Source organism: Gossypium hirsutum, chromosome D08 (assembly GCF_007990345.1).
Source record: "Gossypium hirsutum isolate 1008001.06 chromosome D08, Gossypium_hirsutum_v2.1, whole genome shotgun sequence".
NCBI lineage: Eukaryota > Viridiplantae > Streptophyta > Magnoliopsida > Malvales > Malvaceae > Gossypium > Gossypium hirsutum.
The window spans coordinates 66,961,392-66,979,275 of NC_053444.1; positions in this window are offsets into that span (position 1 = coordinate 66,961,392).

The window sequence follows — 17,884 nt, forward strand, 5'->3', positions numbered from 1 at the left end:
TCGTTATAGGTGTTTTTATTCATTTTTCTAAATTCAAGTTTAAATTCTTTATAGGTGTTTTTATAATCAAATAATGTAATACATATATAATAATTAAGTTTTTTTTAATGTTATTACATTAATAACCAAACGAGACATAAATGATTATTATTGTATAGGAAAAAGTTTCACGAATGAGTTTAGGATATGTTATATTAACTTATGTTTTTAGAGGGTAGAAAAATTAATAAGATAATATAAATAATGATATTTGATAGCATTCTAGATTTTTTTTATTTTAATTTCTCTATAATAAAATTATAAAAGTGTGAATACATAGATATATTAAATTTTTTATAATATAATATTTATTAAAAAATGTATGCAAATAAGTGAAGTGTTTACATTTCACTAACAAAGTTAAATCAATGGTACATACTACTTTTAATTAGGGTTGAGAAAAAAATTTAAGAAATCGAAAATTGATATCAACTCAAGGTGTTTAAATTATTTACGAAAGATAAGTTAAAAAATAAGGTTATTAAATTCAAAACGAGTTCTATTTTTTATTTAATTATTTTAACTTTTATGATTAAATCATAAATATTTTGTTTTTGAAGTAGTGAAAATAACTTTAAAATACTATATAAATAATTATTTTTTAAATACTATATAAGAATTATTGAATTTTTCATCTTGAAAGAATAACTTTTTAGAAGTATTTATAAAAAAGACATTGAAACTTCACCAAATAATGTCATAAAACAAAACTCATTTTTAGGGGCGAAGTCAGAAAATTTTTTTAGGAAGGGCCGAAATTAAATTATAATTTTTACGATAGTAAAAATGCAATTTCACAATTTTAATTGTCTATATTTTATAATTTTTAAAGGATTAAATCAAATTTTTATCATTTTTAGAAGGAAAAGTGCAATTTTACCTTCACTAATTTAAAATTTTAAAAATTTTAAAAATTTTAAAGGGCCTAAATGAATTTTTTTTCATTTTAAGGGGGTTGAGGCCCTACCAACCGCTAACTACGCCTTTGCTCATTTTTTCAAAATAAGTTAAAGAAATTACTCGATCAATTTAAAAAAATCAAATCAAATCAAATTAAATTATCATAAATCATTTTAAAAATTCCACTAAAATCAGCTCATTTTATTTTTTTGAAGTTATAAAATTTCTTTGTCAGAGTATTAAATACAAATTCTTTTTTATAAATACAATTATAATATATAAAAAAACAAAATTACAAGAATATATGAATCATTTGACCTACTTTTGGTTGAGAAAGGGAGTAGACATATATTTTAAAAGGAATGTGGAGAAACCATAATTGAAGAAAGTAATAAAGAGGTGTCCAAATCATTTATAAAAGGGAGATCTCATATGATCTTTTAACAATCTCTCTCTCTTTCTTTTTTATTTGGTTTGTGTTGAATCTTTATATAAAATCTAAACATTTTTTTTTAATAATATCATGCATTATTTTGTATTATGTTTTAATTATTTTTGTAATTTTATGTCTATACAATGTAATCACATTGATACTAAAAGTTTGTAAATATTATTGAGTAATTTTATCCCGTATCTTATTAATGAGAACATTTGGGTATTTATACATATTGTTACTGTTCACGACATGACCCCACTGTTTATGACTTGACCCCCTTACTCTTAGGACTGACATTCTGAACGAACTTCATGCAACACCCCTAACCCATATTCGTCACCGAAATAGGGTTACGGAGCATTATCAGAGTTTACAGATTTAAAAACAGTTACACATATCTTTTACTATTCATAACCAAAATCAAACATATTCAATCATAATATCCCTTGAATGGGCCCTCGAGACCCAATTTATGCCTTAGAAACAACTCAGGACTAAATCGGGAACTCAGAGATTTTTTTCGCAAAATCTCAAAATTTTTCTTAAGTGTAGGGGACACACGCCCGTGTGGCTCACAAGGCCAAGTGACACGCCTGTGTCCCAGGCCGCGTGGGCATTCGATGTAAGGTACACGGTCGTGTGCTAGGCCGTGTGGACAATTAAATTTTCAAAAATTAGGTGCAAGGGTCACACGACCACGTCACACGCTCATGTGCTAGACCGTGTGACACACACGGCTAAGACACACGTTCGTGTCTCTACCCGTGTGAGCAATTTAAAGCATTTTGTTTCTCAAATTTTTAAGTTGCAGGGAACACATGGCCAAACCACACGCCTGTGCACATGGTCGTGTGTCACACACGATTGAGACTCAAGCCCGTGTCTCTGCCCGTGTGGACAAAATAAGGTCATTTCCAAGCCTTATTCCTCACCCAAATTTGCCTTACACCTACATTAACATTTTAACACATTCCCAAACCAATTCAAAATATTTAAATCAAGCCAAAACCAATCTTATGCATGACATCTCATCGCATATTTTCAAGTGACCAACTTACCAAATTGGTCAAATATTCATTTAAGCTTATTTATACCTAATATGTATATCAATTCAAGCACACTACAGATATCAACATAATATGGTCTCATACACATTTACATCAAAACATACCATCAATAGTCATTCCAATGGCTATTTACAACCAAATATCAATATGCCACCATTTGGTCAATTTAACCTATACATGCCATTATATCAAGGGAAATTTTACTAATTATACCAAAATGAGCTGAAGAATAGTGTGATCTTGCTCCGTCCCGCTTCCAACATTTACGAGTTTTCGAGTACTATAAAATAGAGGAAATAAAACAGAGTAAGCATATTATGCTTAGTAAGTTCGTATAACGAAAAATCAACTTACCAATCATTTATATTTAAGATAAGCATACAAAATTTATCTAAAGAAATTTGGCAATTTGCCTAAACACGTATAATCTCAAGAAACTTGTTAGTCAGATATTACATATAAACATCAAGAATTAAGGATGAGCTCATCATGTAATAACTTTCATAAACATATGTTTTTCATATCATATTTCCATATAACAGGTGCATTTCTATAACAAATCATCTTAAGTTCAGTTTAACCATGTTAGAACTTTACCTGTTGAATTTATGTGAAATATCGGTTGATACACATGTAGTACACTCGAAGTGTACAAAACTGTAACCCGTCAACTCATATCCAGGGGTATCCATTAGGGCAAATAATCAGGAAGCACTCTCTCAAACCATATAACATGATGCTTATGTGAGTCATATAACAAGAAGCTTATCCGAGATATAAGAGGAAACTCATAAGAGTTTAAAACAAGAAGCTCATTGAGCTTAACAGGAAACTCCGAAGAGTTATTATCAGGGAGCTCCGAGTAGCCATATAACAACAAGTTCAAGCGAGCCATATCAGGAAGCTCACAAAGAGTCTATATCAGAATGCACATAAAGAGTTGCGGTATGTCGGCATTATATGCAGGATCCATACCGATCATATAACAGGACGCTCACAAAGAGCTGCGGTATGACCGCAACACATGCAGAGTCAATACCAAATGGGATGCTCGAAGGAACCATGTAACGGGAAGCTCGAGAGGGATAATAACAAGACTCTCGTAAGAGCTATGGTGTATTTGTAACATATGCAAGACCACAACCAATACGGGAAATCCTGTATCCATCGAATTTCATTTATTCAAACAGGATTTAACTTTTATCGGGTATTATCGGATATGTGACTAATTTTCATACATAAGACATTTATACAATTCACACATATACAACATTCAATTCAAACATATTAATATACATAATTTAGTTACATGAACTTACCTCGAAAATCTTTCTATTCGTATACTACTAATCCAATACTTTTTATTTTCCTCGATCCAATTCTTAACTAGCTCTATTCAGATCTATATGAGTAAATTTAACTAATTTTAATACAACGCACATTCAATTTCATCCAATTCACATCCTAGGAAAAATTACCATTTTGCCCCTATACTTTTAATAAATGATGATTTCGTCCCTAGGCTCGAAAAATGAAATTCATGCAATTTAATCTTTATTCCAAGCCTAACCGAATTTTTCATATAACAATAACAATCATGTATTTCAAAAAAATAAAAAATTTTCCATAAATTTCACATCTTTTCAATTTAGTCCCTAAATCACAGTTTCATGAAAATTTCCTTTCAAAAGTTGTTTATCTATAAACAACCTTTCATTTTCTACCATAAATTTCAAAATTTCAGCATACCCATCCATGGAAAAAATTTTATGCTTTGATAATTTTGCAAATTGATCCCCAAAATAGATAGATTAGGTTATTACGATTTCGGAAATATAAAAATTACTAAAAACGGGACAAGAATTCATATCTAATTGATCCAAAACAACTTGCTTGAAGTCACTTTCTCTTAGCTAGGGTTTCCATATATTTTAATTTGGGGAAGATGATAAAATAAGATGATATTAGCTTATTTCCATTTTTAATTAATTTAATTTCCAATTTGGTCCTTTTCTTTTTCTAATTTTCCATGGATGAATAATCATAAATATCTACTATCTCCATTTAATGGTCTAATTTCCATATAAAGACCTCAAATTTTGAATTCCATAACCATTTGATCCTTCTAGCTACTAGAATTCAACTTTTGAATTTCATGCAATTTGGTCATTTCTATAATTAAACATGAAATCATTAAAATTTTCTTATCGAAATTTTCATACGCCATTCCTATCATAATGCAGACCATACAATAATATTAAAATAAATTTTCTTTCTAACTCGGATTTGTGGTTCCGAAACTACTGTTTCGATTTCACTGAAAACGGGTTGTTACACTTTAGGCATGCTGGACAGTTTCCCTCTAGGTTGCCTGCCAGACCACGCAGTCTCCCTTCTGCGAGCTCCTTGAGTATATGCGAACTGAGACCGTGCCCTTTCCTTAGTTCGTACGAACTCTCCTTGCGAGTTGGATCCGCGAGCTCCCCTCACTGTCCTCTCATGGTTTGCCTCACACTCATTCATCTGCTGGGACCTATCCAGGTCACAGGTAGGCAACCCGAATCGTACCTGAGATTTGGGCTGGTGATCACTGATGTATAACAAATATATATCTAATTATTTCATACATTTATAAATGAGTTAAATGGGTAACACTGACCTTTTAGGATATAGTAAAACAATTAAATTTTTTTTAAAAATAATAATCTTATATAATCTTATTTGAATTTTGCTTGTAAAATTATGTTTTTGTGTGTATCAAATACTAACCCAATAAACACACATTAGTATAAACATAGTAGCTTTCAAATACTAACCCTATAAGCACACATTAGTATGAACATAGTAGCTTTTTCTCACTAGACATGTTTCTTTAGAATTAAAAATGATATTTTAAAAATCTCGTGTTTAATCTGATGGTCAAGAGATGCTCATTCATAAAACTTATTTGGATTTAAGTTTTTGAAGAGAGTAAGTGTTAAACCTTTATTTGAGTAACTCTTTTTAAATGTAGTGTATGCGAGTGTGATGTAGGTACATCCCTACTGCATGTGTAAATATTAACCCTCTAATTATACAGTACTAAAAAAATAATATTTGTTACCAAAGAGAGAAAAAATAATAAAAAGGGTAAAGTAAAAGTTAGGTTGCAAATTAAGAATATATTTATAGAATAGGGTAAGTCAAGAGCTTATCTTGATAGCTTTGAATTCGGTAGATAGTTGAAGTTATTTTATATATAAAGCAGGGCTTCCAAGTGGTAACACATGGGTCTTAAACTATGGGAAAACCCATGTGGTTTCGTAATCTTCAAACAAAACTTGTAGCTGCTAGCCATCTTTTATAGATTCAAACATCTATATATATAATATATAACATTCACACCATGGCTCTATAAGGAAATACCCAGAGTTATATATATATATATATTCTCACATGTGTATATATTGCTAGAGGAGTGTCACTTATTGTTAGAGTTGTGTGACTCAAATTCTAAGAGATTGTTTGCAAGTCAAGTTAAATAAAATATATATATTTTCTTTCTAGAAGATTTAGTATTTATTAGTATAATATATTTAGCATTTATTAGCATAGTTTTTTTTACTTACTAATTTGACCTATAAATAGGTTCTTTTACAACATTAGAAAACACACCAGTAGTGATTAGAACTCATAACACATTTAGAGAATTTTGTGTTTACGTTTTGAGGGTTCTTTGTTTTCGAGTTTTTCAGGGTTTAGTTTTTTATCTTCATCTTTTGTACTCTTCGTTCTTTTGTCATTATAGTAAAATTATCTTTGCCCGTGATTTTTTATTCTCTTTGGAAGGGTTTTTCCACGTTAAATTTGTGTGTTCAATTTCTCAAATTATTCCGCTATTTTTTTTACTTGTGGCTTAATCGGGTCGATCCTGACACTTACAATTTAGTAATATAATTACAGGTTAGATGTCGCCATGGAGTGTATTGTGTGGTATTGTTCCGATATTCTCGTCATTAGGTTTAGGATCTCGAATTTATGTCTAGGATTGTGAATTTAAAGTTTAGGGTTTCAGTATTAACTTATAATTAATTCTATTTAAAATAACTTATTAGTATTCATTTATAAGTAGGACCGTACTAAGGATTTTTTTTGGAGGGGCCGAATTTGAATTATATATTTAAAACAAAAAAAAAGTAATTTCATTGTTGTATTAACTTAAAACTTTACAATTTTCAAAGAGTTAAATTATAACTTTTTCATTTTTTGAGAGGCCATAATTGAATTTTAAATTTTAAGAGGAGTCGAAATACGTCTTACCATTAAGTTAATTTAAAACTTTCTAGTTTTTAAAGGGATCGAAGGGACAATTTTTTATTTTGGAGAGGCCAGGTCTACCCCTTTAGCTTGATCCTTATTTATAATTACTTTATTATTTATTATTTTATTCAATAATAATGTGAGTGTTATCATTCATTAATAGTATATGAAATTATTCACGGATAATACATCATTTATATTATTTATATTTATATGATATTTTTCACGAATAAAACATGAAATAATACTGTTGAAATTAACAAATATAAATAATATAAATTGTTATTAAAAGTTTTGTAAAACTAAATTAACATTATAATCATGTATGAAGATAGCTTTAGAATAACAAAATAAATAAATAAATGAAGTAAAATAGACTTAAATTCTGAACACTAAAACATATCAATGAGTCAAGTTAGATCATCTTGAAAAGAAGTTTAAGGTTTCTTTGGATGAGCGTTTATTTTCAATGCGGTGTGTTTAGCTCTTTTTTTTATTATTTCACGTTACAATATTGCTATACTGTCTAATCTCACTGTCTCGATGTTTTTACACTAATTGTAAGTAAATGCACTGACGATTCAAAGGAGCCCTTAGATTTGAAATTTTTATAGAATCGAATTACGGTTAAAATTGACTTAGAGTAGATTTAGATGGATAGTATATTTAACTGCGGTTAAAATAAAAATAACAATAATAATAAAATTCTATACTGTAACAACATTATAATACAAAATAAAAAATAAACTAAACTAAAGCACTTACAGCCTATCTAAACTCACCTTCAACATTCAACACCATATATATTGTAGGTATAGAAATAGGTATAAAATAAAAAAGAGACAAACTGGGGAGAAGAAACCCACACCCATTAATTCAATGCTGAGTTGTACACTCACACTGCTAGTCTTTTCATTGTCAGTCTCCTCTACCCCCCTTTCCATTGCTCCCTATCCTTTGTTTTTCATTTATAGGATTAATTTATTTCATGTTATCATTTTTTATAAAATATTTATTCAACATTATTATTCCATGTTAAGAATTATTTAATATATTATTCATAAAAGAAATGCATACATCTCATACACAATTATCATATGTGAATTTTTTTTTGAGATAATGCTTAAAATTATCAATAGTCTATTCCCAATTCATAAATAGAAAAATAATATACTTCAGTACATTCAAACTTATATCTTCCTACATTTGTAATAATTCTCATGCCAATTGAGTTAAGACTCAATCAACAACTTCATTCATTTATTTTTCATATTTATTTGATTCTATTTTTGTAACTATTTATTTGTAATTATATTTATAGTATAATAGGTGACAGAGTAGTAGACCCCTTGAAAATCATATCCCATAACTTTTTCACATTGCATCCATCAATCACCATTAGTTTAGTATTATCCCAAACTCCTAATCATCAAACTGCTGTTCCCCCCGCATCAAACGGGCTCTCTCTGCATGCTTTTCACTTTCCAATAATTCATCTATTTCTCGCTTTTTTCAACATAAATTTAATTGTAAAATTAAATAAAATGGGGTTACGTTATTTAAGATGAGTTTGGATGGGCGGTGCGTTTACCTGCGGTTAGTATAAAAACAGCGATGGCGGTGAGATTAGATACTGTATCAACACTGTAGCTTGAGACAAAAAGTAGGCTAAACGTACCGCATTGCACCTAATCGCCTATCCAAACCCACCATTAAGTTTATGTTGATATCGAGTTTCGGCTTTAAATTTAAACAATTATTTTCTTTACTTTTAATAGAAAAATAAAAGAAAAAGATAATTACACCATACATATATAAATTATATCTTAAAACATTCTAATTATATTCTAAAATATCGATGTTATATCAATAAGGTTTTTCAATTATTAAAATTGTTAATATATGGTCTATTTGTTTCACTGAAAATGGCTTTCGAAAAGTGACTTATTTTCCTAGAAAAGTTAATATTTTCTAGTGTTTGGATGTATTTATATAAAATATTTTATGTTGTCTGACAGATTTCTTAAAAATATTTCATAAAAGCTGTTTTCAGTGAAACAAACATACATTTGAGATTTTCTTATCTTTTCATTGTTTAATTGAGTTTATTTTATATCTATAAATTTATATTTTACATTGTTTTTGCATATATTAAAAATATTTTGTTAAATCCAAGTTCATTAAACGTCATTTTTTAGTTACATGACTATCAAATGAGTATTTTTTATTTAAGAATGTGATATCAACAAAATTGACAAAAAAAATTTAACAATGTCAACAATTGGACTTTATTTTCAAATTTAAAAAGTAGAGGGACTAAATTCTTGAAAATAAAAGTAAAGAGACTAAATTGCAAATTCGTGAAGAGTATATAGACTTATGACATATTTTAACATTTATACTACAAAATATTTATTATTAAGATATTAGTATTGAATATTTTCAAGTGAAGAATATTATTTAAAATTTATTATTAAAATAAAATTGAAATATTAATAATGTATTAAAATAATTAATTATATTAATAAATTATTATATGATTAAATATAAATCATTAAATATGTATGTTTAATAATATTAAAAATATAATATTTTATATTAATATTTTAAATATTTTTAAAAATAAAATAACATTTATTATCATTATAATAATATTAAGCTTGATTTAAGTTAATTTTTATATAAAAATAAAATTACCTATAGAAGAGCTCTTTTCCGGAAAATAACTTACGATTTATAAAAGGGTAAGTCATTTTATAGAAAAAAGGGTTTATTTTCCGTTGGCTTGTAAGTTATTTTCCGTTGATTAAGCTGTTTTTTGTTGAACAAATACAGGAAAATACAGAAAACATTTTCCGTAAAACATTTTATATACAAACAAACGGACCCTTAACTGTTAAATGAGATGTCAAGTCAAACCTTATGTGTGATGATTTAAAATGAAAATTTTGAAAACAGGTTAATATTATAAGAATGAATGATGTAAAAATATTGACTTTTGAGATTTTCAGATCTTTTACAAAAGTTTTATTGTGTACTTTTTTTTTCTGATTTTATTTTATTGTTAGTTTTAAAATTTAAATGTTATGTGGTTGACATGAATTCGAGAGCGCTGAAATGTTTTATCCTTCTATTTATGGGTTAAAGAGGAATTATAGATAATTCTAAGCATTATATAAAAAAAAACAGATATGATCAGAACCTATAATGAAATTATTCAATAAAAATAGATCGTTGCGGGTGAAAAAGAAAAAGAAAAAGAAAGAAAAACAAAAATCCAAACATAAAAACTCTACTCTCATAATTATTAGATGATTCGTCGTTGGTGGAGAAATTAAGCAATAAAAAAGAAATTAAATTATTATATTAAAAATTCAAAAATTATAGAAAGCAAAGCACAAAAAGGAGATTGTAGAATCTAGTGTTTTATTTTATTAAACAAAAAAGATGGAGAAGGGTTTTGGTGTTTGCACCCTTGTCCGACGACATTAACCCTAGGCTTCCGGGTCTTTTTTGGGTTTATTTCATTCTAAAAAATTTTCTTACATTTCTTTTATTTTTTTGAGGGACAAATTGGAAGAAGAAAATCTAATGTTTGAAGGATCCAAATGTAACTCTCTCACATCAACCCCTTTACACTCTTTGCCAATTCTTTTGTGTTCTTTCTTCTCTCTCCTCTCCATTTCCATTCCCCATAAGTTTAGTATAACATTTTCTTTAATTTCGTATTAATTTTTTTTACTCAATTTGATTTTTTTTAATTTCGTACCTAACTCTTTTTTTAAGTCTGATTTGGTACCTAGAGTTATTTAATGATGTACAAGTTATCCTAACACATTAACGATGCTAAAAAACTCGTATTATATTACAGACATATCATCAATATTAAAGGAAAATCGTATTGCAAAATTATGCATTGAGCTATACTTAACGAATTAATATTGAATAAAAATAATAATATTTCTATGAAACCAAATAAAAGAAATTCATTATTTTAAATTAATAAAATGTAATATATAAATGAAACTAAAAGTAATTGAACATCTAAACTACAAAAAAGAAATACCATGTCATTTGTCACATGTCGTTTATACATTGATTATTTTTGCTACCTCATAAAAATAACATTGTTAGTATGTTTGAGTAATTTATATAACATTTGACAAGTTCAAGTGCCAAATCGGATAAAAAAATAGGTGCCAAAATTAGGAAAAAGTGTCAAACTCATTAACCATATTGGACCAAAAAAAATTTTAAGTACCGAATTAAGAAAAAAGTGTCAAGTCCAAGTATCAAATTAGGAAAAAAGTATCAAGTTCAAGTACCAAAGGTTATATTAAGCCTGTGAACTATTATTTAAGTTTCTGACTCAATACTCATAATTGGTATGGTGGTTGAAGGAAGTTCACCTATAGAATTCACTCAGGTTCGAGCTTCTAGAGAATAAGTGGTAGGCCTTTATTTGGACAATTCCCTTTAAAAGTAATGTGAGTATTAACCATCTAATTGAACAGTACCAAAGAAAAAGGTTTTCAACTAAATTAGTACTAAGTGGACGGGACACTAATCCAATTATAAAATGACTAAAAACTCATTTTTATTACCAAATAAATATTAATATAAGCATATTTTTATCTTTTATATAAATTAATTATATAAAATATTATTACAGAAATTTAAACCTAAAATATTATATCTTCTGAAGTTTCAACTTACCCCTTGCAACTAAACCTAATTGGGTTTTATGTAAATTTTTATAAATATATATTTACTTGATTCGTAAATAAATGTAAGAACAAAATACATTGCAATCACGTAAATATATATTCAAAACTTGGTGAACTTAATTTTCTTTTGTGAACCTGCATGGCTTTGCTTGACCAAGGCATGGGCTACCTTTGACCTACTTGCTAATGTCCCCCTTTTTAGTGTTTATCTCCCCATATATTCATAGAAACATGTTAAAAAGTCCCCCAATTTTATTCCGAGTATCGTTGAGGAGGTGGCTATTGCGATTAAAGTTATTTTGGGTTCGAGGTTGTTGATATAACAATGAAAGAATAAAGAAAAGGTAGTAGTAATTGCGGTTCATTCAATTGAGACGAAGAGTTAGAGATGATGGGTAATGGTGGAGAAAAGAACGTAAAAGCTGACAGTTAAAAGAGTGTTGATAGAGTGTAAAGTGGGAGGGATGTCTTTGATGGGATGACGATGTCTGTGACAAGATTGATTTTTTTCATTTATTCTGGCTTGATGGGATAAAACAATTAAACCCATGTGATGTTTAGTGACCAACAACTTCATGTTTTCAATGAAGAGTAAGTCACCTGTTATCCAGGTGGTCACTCTAAAAGGGTGACTATGTAGGTGGCCTCCCAAATTGTTGTTGGCAAGCTTATTGCTTAGGTGCCTTTTTGGCTTGCCATATATCTTGACGCGGACAAGGCATAACAGAGGTTTTCTAGTTATTTTGAATTTGAATTTATTTTACATCAATTGTACATATTTACCTATCTATATTAAGTACTTAATTGAGAAAACGTTACGAGTTAACCAAACACACGTGACATCAACTTAATTAGATAATGACTAAAATACTATTATTTTACAAAATGTATTATATTATTAGAGAGTATTTTTTTTAATCTTTTTATAAAAAAATATACAAACATAATGAGATTTGAACCTAAAATACTATAGTTTTTAATATCATTGATTTCTCATTTCAACTAATAATTTTTGGGTTTTTAAATATTCAGATTCGGGTGTAATTGTGAAATATGAATGTTGAATCCCGATATCTACATATTTGTAATGGTTAAAATACATGGGAAGTCCCTGTAGTATTAAGACAAAATCAAACTGATCCCTCTATTATATGGGGAAATGAAGGTAATAATAAATACATAAATATAGTTAAAAAAGTGGGGGAGATAGATAATATTTACATAAAGGAAGAGAGAGAGATTGATCTCGAAGGGTGCAAAAAAAAAAACAGAGCAAGTTTGACCGTCAATAAAGGAATCAAAGATATGGTAAACACACATGGCCTCTTCTTCCCTTTTTTTAAATTTATTATTTAAAAATAAAACCCCTGCCCTCTGCTACCGGCACTCTATTACATAAATGTTCTTGGTAATCTCATCATAATCATGCATGCCTCTCTCTTTTTTATATATTTTTTTCTCTCTTCGGACTTTTCAATTTTCACCCCTTTTTTAAATAAAATTATAACCTTAAATTCTAGGGTTAAAGAGACAGAGAGAAGGATGCTAGTTTTGACTGAGGATCACCACCGTCTTCTTAGGGTTACCAAAATTATCACCTTCCTTTATAAGTTCACACATATACCTTTCATGCACTTTAACCTTTTTTCTAATGTAAAAAATTTACAAAAGTTATGTGTCGACTGATATTATTGTGACAATATTTTAAAAGATAAGTTTGACGGTGTTTATATAATTCAATTACGACCGACATTGCTATTATTACTGGACGACATGAGTTTGAACACGCTGAAACATATTTATCATTTTATTTAAGGGTTAGAAAAGAGTTATAAGTAATTTTAAGAATTGTATAAAAGAGATTATGGATACCCAACAAGTATTAGGTGTAGCCGTAAGCACATTGTACTTCTAAGAAAAAAAATCATGTTTGAACCCTGAAAATAATATTATTAAAAGAAACAACTGTGAATCACGGAGGGATTATATAGATATATACTACCTATTACATTATTAAAATTTATCATCATTGTTAGAGGCATACCTATGTACTAGAATGTGGATTGGGCCAAGCTTATTCATCTTTGAGTTTAAATAATCCATGATTTTTCTAAGTATCTTAAAATAAATATTTTAACATTTTATTTAAAAATCATTTTCATGATGGAATAAGTTGGTTTGTTTATTTTTTAAGTTTGTTTGGGTTTTGGTAAAAAAAATTAAATTATTTTTATTTTTGTTATTTTAAATTATATGTTTATTTTCATCCATTTAAGTTAAATAAAGTTGTTCTTAAACATTAAACAAATATGCATATATATATATATGTTCATGAACATATTGATGAACAATGTTCATGAATAATAAAAGAAAAAATAACAAATATATATTATTTTTAGATTTAAAATGATAAAATAAAATATTAATATTTAAATTATAAATAAATAACTAAAATCACACAAATAAAAAAAATATTACTAGTTATATGGTTATCTAACAAGAAACTAATTTTATTTTAAATCATTTATTAAATGAACTTTAAACATATATGAACGAATTTGTTCATAAATATAAATATTAATAAGAAAATATTTTTAATATATAAATAGTGGATTGAATTTGGATATGTATTTAAAGTTTTGGCTTAAACTATGATTTTACCCTTATTTTATATCATTTTTTATATTGGTACCTAAATTGTTTTTTGGGTCTTAGATTAGTACCTAAAGTTATATTTCATTCAGGTCAACAACATTTAAAAAAAAAAAGCAACTGAGATGTGACACTTATTAGAACACAGTATGTGGCACTTTCAACTAATTAGCATGCGACATCACTTGACCCTTGATCAACCGGTGACTAACATTAAATTTATGAAATACAAGTTAAAAAATCGCAGTTACCAAAATTGAATCAATTTCTATACTTATTCGATTTATAATTAGTTTTGTTTTTTATGATGTGAAAAATATTTTAAATAGTGAAACCACTTAAAATTTCTTTATAAAATATTTCTTGAAAATTTATTTGATTAAAATATTTTAGAAATGCTTATGAGAAAGATTGTGAAAATTTATCGAATAATGTCTCAAAACCATAAAATTAAGTTTATTTTGTCAAAATAAGTCCAAAAACTCAAAGCTCAAAAGTAATATGAAAACATAAAAAAAAAATCTAATCGAACTGAACTGAACTGAACTCACCCCTAACTAGTGATAACTGAATTTTAATTTGATGTTCTTTTATTATTTTTAATTTTTTTAGAAATTATATATTCTTAATTTTTTTCAAAAAAAATATAATTTATATATTTTTTTACATATTTTAATTTTCAAATTTTATATATATTTTGTGTTCTTTTAAAAGAAAACATTGCAATTTATCAATAGTTTGTATATATACAATGAATTTTTTCATTCTTTTATAATTTTCTAAATTTTAACTAATTTATTTCAATTATATATATTTTAATTGTTTAAAATTTTTAGAAACTAAAGAAATTATTTTAATTTTCTATTGTTGTAGGTTGGGGCCATAGATGATGGGCGGCCCATGAATAATGGTGGAACGTGAAGGCAATGTAGTAATGTGCATGCAGCCCATGCAGTGTACGCAACCACTCCATGCTTTTTACATTACAAACCAATCAATTATTATCATTTATCTACAAACAACAATTTTTGTTAAGGAAAAGTCAGTCAGTGAATGGCAGTGCCACTGCAATTTCTTTTCTATCCCATCTACCTACTCCTACCCCTATTCCCACACACACATGTTTTTATCCTATTCCTATCTCTTCAGTCTTTCTTTTTCTTTTAACAATCCCGTTATAAGTTCTAATCATATATGTTCTTTATTATATAATATCTAAAATTATACATAGTCCCTTCCCAACCCATAAATAGAAGGATAATGGACTTCAACATATTTGAACTCACGTCTTCTTGTATTGATAATAATACCAATACCAATCGAGTTAAGACTCAATCGACTCTTTTATCTTATTTTTCTATTTCTTAAAAATCCAAACCATATCAATCAAAGGCAGAAAACAAGGTAATTTTGCTGTAAAAAGAGTAGCTTATAAGGTTAATAATGTTATAATATAGGGGTTTATTAGGGGTTCCGGTCGTGGTGACAACATGACCGGGAAAATGGAGGAGCCGCCGCCCACTTGTAAAATAGCCACGTGGCTTGCGGTAACGTAAATTATGGTGAGAAACACTGGTAGTGGCCAACCATGGTGCCTCCCTAGGACAACCTTGCCTCTTAGGAACCACTGCCTCATAATTTTAGTAACACAGTCTGTTTTTCAGCATGTATGTTAGATAAAAGCTGCTTAATTGAAAAAAGAAAACATTAAATTTAGTGTACAACATTTACATTTTTTTTGGGTTTAATTTAACCCTTAAAATAAAAAAATAAAAAAATAAAAAAAAATTTAACCATCAACCTTTCAAATAAGAGTTGAATTGTTGTTATTTTTTAACCAAAATATTAACTAAAATGTTATATTTTTAAACATGGCGACGTGCATAACAATCCACGTTGCATACTCCATGCTTTTTTTCTTCTTTTAATTTTTAAAATATTATGTTTTTATTATTTTTAGATTATATGCTGGCGTGACATATGTAAAATAAATAGTATCATATTAACATGAAGCATATATGGACCGCTACACATGTTGCCATGCCAACATCATTAAAAAATTAATGTTTTAGTCAACATTTCTGTTTTAAAAAATAATTTGACTTTTTTTGAAATGTTGAGGCCGAACCAATTTAACTCAAAAAAATAAACATCAATTAGACAAAAAAATATAAATACTAAAATCTAAATTTGATAATAGTACCAAAAATTATTTATGCAATAGGTACGAAATTCATACTCAAACTTATGACGAAGATATTCATAGCTACCCCTAAAGCAAACTAGTTTAATTCATTCTTCTAGCATGCAATAGAATTGAGGGCTTCACTAGTAATTATGTATTTTTTAGGTTCGTGGGTAATGTTCATGCTTGCTTCATTTTATGTAAATCATGTTTAAATTTATGTGAGTTTTTAGGCCACGCCTCACTATTTGAGGCTTTCTTAGTCTGCACATAAGACATGTCTCTAATTAAAGGCTTTCTTTTGACGGGATTCTCATTGCTAATGAACTGGTTACACCATATGATTTTACGGTGATAAGACTATGGATTATATCTAAATTGTAGTTTTTAACAATTAATAAGTCATGAATAATAGAGTAAGGTCAAAGTATACCATTAATGTGGTTCATATAAGTGCGAAAAAATTGGCTAGACATTCTACTCTTGTTGTCGTTATAAAATGACCGACCATATATACTAATATTATAAAATAAATAAATAATGAAAGCGTAATTAGATGGTCTTCAGGTTCAAATTTCCACACATATCAGACCCAATGGGTTTGAATTCCTAAATTTCTTTTTTTATTTATCGAGGCTCCACTCATACAAATCAAAGTTTTAAGAATATTAAAATAACAAATTATTATTATTATTTGGAAAATCATTTAATATATGGGAATTAAAAAATCTACAACTAAAATTAGAGTAATGATAAATGTGACTGACCGTATATTTTAAATTTTTTTAAAATAAAAAATAGGACATTTATCACCATTTTAATCCTCTTTTTTCTTAAGTTTTTACTTATATATATATGTATATATGAATTAAGTTGATTTTGAGAAAAAAAATGGTTCAAAATTTCGAGCGCTCAAATTTGAGTTTTACCATTCATAAGTGTCATGTTTAGGTTTTTATGTTACTCTAAATTCAAATCCCCAATCCCTACAATGGAGCGAGATGAAGTGGATGTTGTCAAATCCATTACTGCTCCATAGTTTCTATGGTTTGTCCTATCACCTGTTCTGCTCCACGGTAAATGTGTGATCTTGAAAATCACTACCAACTCACCCTACTTCAATTTAATTTTTACAAACACGAAATACATGGGTTTTTAGAATACATTTTTATATCTTTGCCCTTCCAATAGTTATATACAATGGTAACATGGTAATTTCATATAGTAAAATAGATGAGGCGAAATAAGCAATTATCATAACCATTTCATGCTCACTATCCACTCTATCTTACATCCATATTTCAATAAAAAAATCATTTCACTTAAGTAACATCGGTTCAAAATCCAATAAACAGTTCGGGTTTTTAGAATCACTAATATTGTATATTTATAAACTTCATGTTGAATAAAATAAGTGTGTAAACTTTGCATGAAACCTTCAATTAAGACTGTAGTGTGCATATATGTATATATATGAATTAAAATACAAACTGTTTAATACTTTAATTCTCTTGGAACATGTTTAAGTTTTTTAGGTGAACCCTTATTTGACCTATTAATTAATTTCCTGTTTAAAAGA